This window comes from Myotis brandtii, unplaced genomic scaffold, assembly GCF_000412655.1.
Source record: "Myotis brandtii unplaced genomic scaffold, ASM41265v1 scaffold160, whole genome shotgun sequence".
Lineage (NCBI taxonomy): Eukaryota > Metazoa > Chordata > Mammalia > Chiroptera > Vespertilionidae > Myotis > Myotis brandtii.
The window spans coordinates 2,931,540-2,940,488 of NW_005355833.1; positions in this window are offsets into that span (position 1 = coordinate 2,931,540).

Here is an 8,949-nt window from a genome sequence, read left to right on the forward strand (position 1 = left end):
AGTGGGAGCCTAAAGCAACTTAAGTCCCTGGGGGTGCATGGCACACAGAATTCTGCACTGAGCCTGGAGCTCAAAAAGGGGGTGGGGGCTTCCCAGATGGACTGAGAACAGCAGACAGACACACAGGCCACAGGCAGACACAAATACTGCCGTGCAAATGTGCCTGGGAGCACAGAACCTCTCATATGCACAGGTGCATACATGGCTCCAACGTGCATCTAGGCAGCAGCCTCACACACATGTAAGCATAGGCATGTGTGCACACAACATGTATGTAGATAGTCACATACCTACACATACAAACATACCTAGAGGTTCCTGGCAAGGAACATATTTTTGTCCTCAGCTTCCTGCCAATGAGAATCTACTGATTCCATCTCTGAAATCCCTCCTAATTGTCCCCCTTCCCAACCCCTGATACAGCCTGAGCCCCTTTAATCCCCAGCTGGACCACGGGACAGTAGCAACAGTCTCCTGGCTGGATCCTATTCCTATTGGGGCCCACTCTTCTGTCCATCCAACTCACAAGAGCAGGGGTCATCGGGGTATCAGGGAACTCTGACTGCATCATTCCCAGCTTCAAACCCTTCAGAGACCTCCCCTTTCCTACAGGATGAAGTTCCAATCATTTGGCTTCATACAAGGCCCTTTGTAGCCTGGCTTCAGCTCATGATCTGGCATCAGCCCCTGGCATGGAACCCTGGGCACCCAGTGCTCCAGCTGAGGGCCTCCTGGAAGAAGATGCCCTGCCCCACACCTCATGCTTTTGCTCACCCCGGGCTCAGCATGTGAAATTCCCTTCTCTCCACTTCTGTCATTTCCTGCGCTCAAGTAGCCACTCAGCCAACATGGCCCCCCTTTACCCTGACACTCAAGGCATTGCCATTGGCCTGTCCCATAGCCCTCACAGTCCTTTCTTTGGCCCTCACCAGTATCATCGTCAACTGAGTGCACAACCTTCTACTGACTCTAAGCATGTCTAGTACAGAGCTCAACACATACCAGGTGCTCAACTGAGCTCTGAGTGTGAGTGCATAAATGAATCCGTCTGTAAGATAATTGGATCACGCTAGGTGATCTTTCCTGGAATGTGTTTTAACTTCTCTGCACTCAGCCTTCACAGGGGTAAGAGGGTGTGCTGCTACTTCCTGGCAGAGTTTATGGTATGACTATAGGGATGTATCTGAAGAACTTAGCTGGTTGGCTAACACATGGAGGGTGCTATATTGGCCTCCCTGGAAACAGCATCCCAAGTTTTCTTTGGGGACCACTCCTTATTTCATTGGCTATTGGACTGTCAGTCACAGCCTCATGACGATTGTAATTGCTGTATTTACTTCTAGTTCCATTAAGGTCATCCAATAAGATTTTCTCATCTCTGTCCCCCTCACCACCTATCTGGTTCAGTGCTGGGCTCTCAGAACTGATGCACTAAAGGTTCGTTGTTAGATTGATTGACTCCATAGCTCCTGAAGGCTGGTTTCCAGTCTGCGAATTCTAAGCTGAGTAATGTTCTCCCCTCAGCCTCCCCTGAGACTGGAAGCTGAGAGCTGCACAGAGTTATTCTTCTTCCTGTCTCCCCAGGCTCAACAGCTGCTCTGTTTGGAGTTCTGTGAACCAAGCTGAGTTAGGGCCTGGGGAGACAGGAACAGCTGAGCCTTTCTGCTCCAAAAGGTAGTCAGTACAGCCAGCCCCCCAGCAGCTGCAGGCACCCTCTGGTTGTTGCACATGTGGCTGGGGTTCCCATAGCAACCTCTGTGGGATCTGCTGTCTCTCCTTCACTACAGCTCCTCCTGGACTGTGTGAGAGGGTAGGACTAGGATGGGAAGGGCGAGGGCAGGACTGCCAGGCACGTTCATATGCAGACACTTCAAGTCTTTTTAATATTCACAACAACCCGAAGAAGAATATGCTATTATTGTCCTCATTTTCCTGACAAGGAAGTTGAGGTCCAAAAACATGGGTTTCTAGCCCAAGTTCATCCACTAACAAATAAGCACACTTATCTGCAACCATATCAGTTGGTACTGTGGGTCAGCCAGCTGCAAGCAATGAAAACCAACCCTATCTTCCTAGCCAAGAGAGAATGTACCAAGGGACTGCGGCTCCAGAAGGAAAGGAAAAGTGAGACGTGTGACAAGCAGAGCAGCTGCGAGGGTCTGGGTGGCAGGAATGAATGGACAATCATCAGAATGAATGAACTTTGGGTTTTAAATCTTTTTGTCTCTCCATTTAGGACTCGAGTTCGAGGGCCTGGGCCCAGTGCCACCTGCTGAGTGGGAGAAGGCAGAGGCTGTGATTGACAGTTCTACCAAGCCTATATCCAATGGGATAGGGAGTGGTTTGCAAGGAAAACGTGAGATGCTCTTTCCAGAAGAAATGGGAATGAATGCCAGGCAGGCAAAAGCCGAGCTCACCTGGCTGCACCATGCTGTGATGGGACACAGGGCGGGAAAGTTCCTAGGAAGGAAATGTAAGAAGCATGAACGGGGGGTGCTACCCAGAGGAGCTTGAGTCAACTCAAGTGGCCATTAGAGGATGGACATCCAGAAGGAAGCTGTAAGTTGGCAGTCTTCATTTTCATGGGAACAAAATGCACCCACATCTCAATGGTATCATATTATCTACCCTCTTACCTGACCTTCCACACCTCAATACACACACACACACACACACACACACACACACACACACACTGCCTTCCTTTTCAGCTTTTTTTTAATGCAATATTTAATTCTCAGGATCACAGAGAATTATTCATCATTAGCCTTAGTTAGTAGAAAGAACCCTAGTCACCTTCTAAATTTTATCTGATTTATTTATTATGTTCATTGTTTATTCCCTGCCTCTTCTGTCCCCTGTAGATTGTAAGATCCAGAGGGCAAAGAGTTTACTCTTGTGTGTTCACTGGTGTATCTCCAGTACCTAAAAAAACATATGGCATGTAGTAGATGCTTAATAAATATTTGCTGAATAAGTGAGGATGTATCAAGTACTCCAATCGGCCTTTGGGGTACAAACAGTGAGCTAAAAGAATAATCCTGATCTTGTGGAGCCTGCTGTCTCTCCTTCACCACAGCTCCTCCGGGACTTGTGTGAGAGGTTAGGACTAGGATGGGAAGGGAGAGAGCAGGACTGCCAGGGACATTCAAATAGCCTAGAGAGACAGAAACACCACAAAAATATATAGCAGAGGAACAAAACTACAATAATGAAAAAAATGTGACATATGTTTTGAAAAAAATAAACAAGTATTTTTAAAAAGGACTAAGAAGATATAAAGTGACTTCAATATGGCAGTCACAGTAGGACAAAAGACCTCTCTCAAGCAATATTTAAATGGAGACAGGAAGGATGGATGAGAAGGGACTGTCCATGCAAAGTGTGAGGGCAGATTCTTCCCAGCAGAGGAAAGAGCATGTGCAAAGGTCCTGGAGGAGCTTGCAATGTTTGGGAACTGGAATGAAAAGACCAGTGTAGCTGGAGCTTAGTAAGCAAGAGCTAGAGAGACACAGGTTGAGGAGGAAGAGTGTGCCAGGCGCCAAGCCACTTGGGGCCTTGTAGGCCATCACATAGGGCTTGGATTGCATTCTGGGTAAATTGGGAAGCTGTTAAAGGGGTTTTTTTATTATGATTTTCTTGGGGTGACATTATATAAGTTAGTAACATTGTATAAGTTTCAAGTGTGCAATTCTATAATCCATCATCTGTATATTGCTTTGTGTGCTCACCATCCAAAATCTAGTCTCCCAAGGTTTTTAACATTAGTGCTTGGCCCCCATTTATGATGCAAGCTGATCACTTTGGCTGGAGAACACACTAAATCAGGGAGCAGGGGCCCATCCACAAGTGACTATGGCAGCCCAGACTGGGGCTAAGCTCAGGTGGCCAAGGTCAGAGGACGGTGGGACACCGTCAGGCCCCCTCTCGGTTAAGTCAGATGTAACAGTCAGGCTGGATGATATCACCCTGTGGGGCACTGAAGGAACCTCCCCGCCCCCAGTCCACTCCCAGGCTGTGGGTGATGGATGGACCACTGGCGATCTGGCTGGGCCCTGTGCCTAAGTGATGGGTGACGGATGGGGTTGGAACGGAAGACTCTGGGCCATGTGGCCCACACACTGATCCAAGGAGGACTTTGCAGCCAGGAGCTAATTTAAAGAAAGGAGTGGGGGAGCTCAATATCATTTCCTTCACTGCTCAATTAGTGGAGAGGGCTGTAGGGAGCTGGAGCTTTAAAGATCCCCTTAATCATCTCCTGTCTGCCTGGCAGTGTGCAGACGTGTGGCAGGGATAATTGCACCTACCCATTAACAAATGCAATTAAGGCACTGGGACCTCCAGCACCCCCTCTCCAATTAAATAGCCGAGGAGGGGCTCATGGGAGTGGCCTTTGAGATGACTCACTTGAAGCTGAAAACTTGAAGCTGGAAGTCTGGACAGAGAGGCGATTAGGTCGATAAAATCATGATGAGGAAGGAAAAACTCTCATCCAATCCCAGCCTGCTCCAGCTCCCGGCCCTCCCTGCAGTTGGATGGCTGTCCTTCAGGACAAATTAGAAGTTCCGCTTTACACAGGGAAGAGTCAATATTTGGAATGCACGGACCACCTCCTCCAGCCAGCTGCTTCCTCTTCGCCAAGGACATACCCACAGAGTGTTTAGATACAGGTGAATTCCTGGATATGTAATGTTCGGAGAAACCAGGCTGTCTGGTGTGTTGGCAGGAAGGGTGCTGGGAGGGCATGCTCCTATCCTGGGGAGGGGGAAGGGTGGAGGGAAGGGGACTTTCTTTCTTGGGCATCTCCAATATGGCAGGCCTCTGCCCCCTCTTTTCCCAGAGGACATCTCCTTTAATTTAATCCAAATCCCAACAGCCTTGGAGGAGGGCCATGATCTCTTTGGAACAGAGTATGGAACAGAAGCTTGGGGAGTTCAAGTGCTTTGTCTAAGATCCCAGAACTAGGAGGTGGTAGAGTCAGGATTTGAACCCTGATCTACATGACTTCCAGGTCTTCGCTCATTCCACTATGTTGAGAGGCCTCTTTGAAACCATTAGTGCCAAGATCTTGCCCTTTGGGGGTGGACTTGGGGACTTTGCAAATGTTATTCCCAACTTTCTCACTGCTTCTCCCTTCCCTTGGCTGGAGCTCTGAATCTGAAACAAGGTCTCTGTGGCTTCCGCCATAGCCAGAGGTAAGATTTGACAGGTTGGCTAGTACTGAGGTACTGACCACTGTGCTCATCTCAAACTGAAAAAGAAAGAGGAAAGGATACCCTCCCATGTTAACTGTCTCTCTTTAGTGTCTCACCAATTACAAATGCTGTGGGTCATTATGCACGTGTGACCATCATTTTCATTCAGTGCCCCCACTGAAGCCCCAGTGCTGAGTGCATCATGAAACGCTGTTCGGTTTGAGTTTGCAAAGAGGAGGCCCAGCTCTAGTGGAACATTATGGCACACAGGTCCCCCTGAGGGCCAGATTAGGGCCAGGAGACAACAGCCCAGTGTCTGCCCAGGAAGCCAGCGCCCCAGGCTGGTGCTGAAGTAGGTCTGCACTAGCTGGAGGGGGGAGTGGGGAGCTGTGTTTCCTAATCCCCAAGTTCTTCATCTGATTGCCCTGGGAACTTCGCTTTAGGTTTTGGTTTTCTCTGTGGCTTCGGTGAGAAGCTGGTTCTAGAGAGCAACAGGAATTGCAGATTCAATTGTGTTAGCAGGGGAACCACCTGCCACTCACCCCTTCCTTTGAGGCCTTTCTGAACCAACACGGAGACACCTGCTGCTCTCCGAGGCCTAGATTCTTCCTCAGTTAGGACTCTCCCACGCCTGCCTCTTTCCCTCTGGACCCCACCAAAGCTCCGGGTAAGACGGGAAGAGAAAGGGGCAGGGGACCAGCTGCAGCTCAGCCAGGTGAGGAACCCCTGCCAGTCTTCAACAGCAACCAGACCAACCCAGCTGCCAGAGGGAGGGCTCCGGCGCCCCACTCCCTAGGATATCGCTGGGTGTTCAGAATGGCAAGTGAGTTCTCACTCCTCCCTTCCTTTCCTGTTGCAAACAGTGATTTATCAAATGGCTACAAAGATCTGGCCAACTTCCAAGGGCTGGGGACCAAGCAATAAATAAGCCAGCTCCCCGTCTGGTAAGAGAGACACTCAGGTGAGGAGCACATCATAACAAGGACAACGTGAGAATCCGGAGAGGCCTCCCTCTGGGAGCATGGAGGAGGGGACCATCCATTCTGCCAGGGAGGCAGACATTTGCATTCAGTCTTGAAGGCTGAGTAGGGCGGGGTAGGTACAGGCTTTCCAGGAAGAGGGAAAGCCTGAGCCAAGACCAGAAAGGTACAGTGGACGTGACCTGTTTGATGTCACCTGGACCCCGCTGCCTCCAAGGTCCTGGAATCATCAGAGTTCCACAGAGCCAGCTCCAACGTGGAGGAATGGCGCCGGCCTCCCAGGGGCCTCTGAGCCAGGTGGGGGTATTAAAGGGCTCAGGTGCACATCCCCTCCTTCTCTTGATAAGCTGGAGTGCAGGAGGGAGGCTGCAGACACCTGCTCTGATTCAGGGAGAGCCCTCAGCACACACACCTTGGGTGTCAGCCTGCCTAGGGAACAGTCTGGCCAAGATTTCTCTAAGCCAGAGTGAGCACACACACACACACACACACACACCTGCAGGCCTGGCTCCCCTTTCATGAACAGGTTTCCCTTCACACCAAGCTGAGCATCACCAATTGCCCAATGCCAAACAGATGGTGGGAAGGAACCCTCCCTCTGAGGGGTGATGGGCAGCAAGGTCACTGCTAACAAGTGAGGGCTGGCTGCAGGGCCCTCCTGCCCCGCTACCCACATTCAGCTGAGGTGTGGTTCAGTGTGGAGAACAGAATCCATAAGGTTTATTTCCCCCAAGCCCACTCTCACGTTTCCTTCTTTCCTCTTCTTTTCGCTTTCTTAATGTTGAACCTTCTTCACTCTTTCCTTTTTTCTTCTACTCTGTCCTCTCTTTCCTTTGCAGGTGGTGGGGAGGATGGGCGTGGAGACTAGTAAGAAGGGTGTGAGAGAGAAAAATTGGCAGCCCCTGACATTCAGAAACTGGCCTGCGGCTGGAGGGGGTCAATGGGGAGGAGGGGAGGGGAAGGGACATATGTAATACTTTCAACAATAAAGATTAAAAAAAGAAGAAGGAGAAGCTGGCCTGACACTCAGAGTTAAGCCAGGCTATGCTCCTATTAGATAGAAATGATTTCACAGAATCCTAACCTCAGACAAGTTTACTCAGAGATCAAGATAAAATGAGATGAAGCAAGGCCACATCAAGATTTTGTCTAAGCACAGACAAAACCAAGGTCATTCTACTGCCCACCAAATACCAAATACCCCTTCTCTTGGCCAAGATGAGTGGCTGCTATCTCTATGCATTTCAACTTTGTCTTCATTCTAATCTCCCCTCCCTATAGATGAGATTCATTGAGATATTTAATCACAATTGTCCTGCTTTCTGAAGCCATTCAATCTAGAATACCCCCCACACACTTCTTTAGATCCTCCCCCAAGTCACCCCATCAAAGCCTGCTGTAACAGATTCTTTCTAACACCTTCTCATGTGGAGAATGCACCTATAATTCCCCACAGGGTATGTTCTCCTCCCTGCGATGAGGAATAAATTCAACTTGTTTAACTGCAGATGTGTTCCTGGTGGTCTTTGGTTGAAAGTCATCAACAGAATTGGAGGTTTCACCAAGATTCATCTGAGACCTCACTGCCTTGGACCAAGACCCTCACTCAGCTCAGTAATAATGCACACATCTTTTTTTTTTTTTTGGCAGACAGGTCTTGGTATTTTTTTTCAAGCTCCCCAGGTGATTTTAATGTGCATCCTGGGTTTTGAGAGACTGGGTGGCAAGTCACTGCAGGAGGCTGTAGAAGGGTTCGAAGGCCAATGCCTGTGCAGCACTGAGCTTGGCCTACCTGTGGTCCTCAGGTCCTACGAGCTGTCACTTGTTTGCTCTGTGCCTTATTCATGTTGCTGTCCCTCTCAGTAAATGTCTGTGAAATGAACATTGATGTTACTGATGAGAGGCTGTGAATCATGTCTAATGTCATACATCTCAAACCCTGCTGTCATTTTTCTCCCCAAAGCATCTTTCCCTCTGACTCAGAGCCTGACTAATCCCAGTGACCTGTACCCCATCCTCACAGAGGATCTCTCAGCACCCCTTACTTTCTGATCTCACTTACCCCCCATCAGTCCAGACCCCACAGACCCATGGTACCATTCCCTCGGGTCTTCTTCTCTATGCAAAGGAGCTTTTTCTAGAGGTTGGCCAGACCATGATGTACTTCCAACTCAGACTCTCTCCATGGATCCTCATCACCTCCTAATGATGTTTGAACGTTTAGCTTAACATTCAAGACCTTCCATAATCCAGTCCTACCTCACACACATCTATATATATAAAAGGCTAATATGTTAAGTGACCCTCTGACCATCCGCTATGATGCACACTGACCACCAGGGGGCAGATGCTCAACACAGGAGCTGCTGTGATGCACACTGGCCATTTACAGAGAAATGGCACCACGGACCTGACACCCACAAAGCAACACTTGGCTTCCCCCAAGTGGGACACAGGCCCCGCCACCACCCCGGAGTGACAGCCCACCAAATCGCAGCCAACACTGCTGAGACCCCATGGCGCAAAATGCAGCCCACAGCCCAGCCTAGCCAGGAACCAGTCACTGTGGGTGCCAGGTAATGACGTCACATAATAACACTGGCTTCTTCTCCCTAGTGACTAGCCTCCTTGCAGTTTCTGCAGCCCAGGAACACGACTTGCTTTATAGCCAGGTGCAAACATTTTACACTTTAACCAAATGTTTGTGAAGCATTTTTCCATGTCTCATCTCATTTTATCCTCACAGAAGTCCTGGAGTAGGTAGATAGGAGACT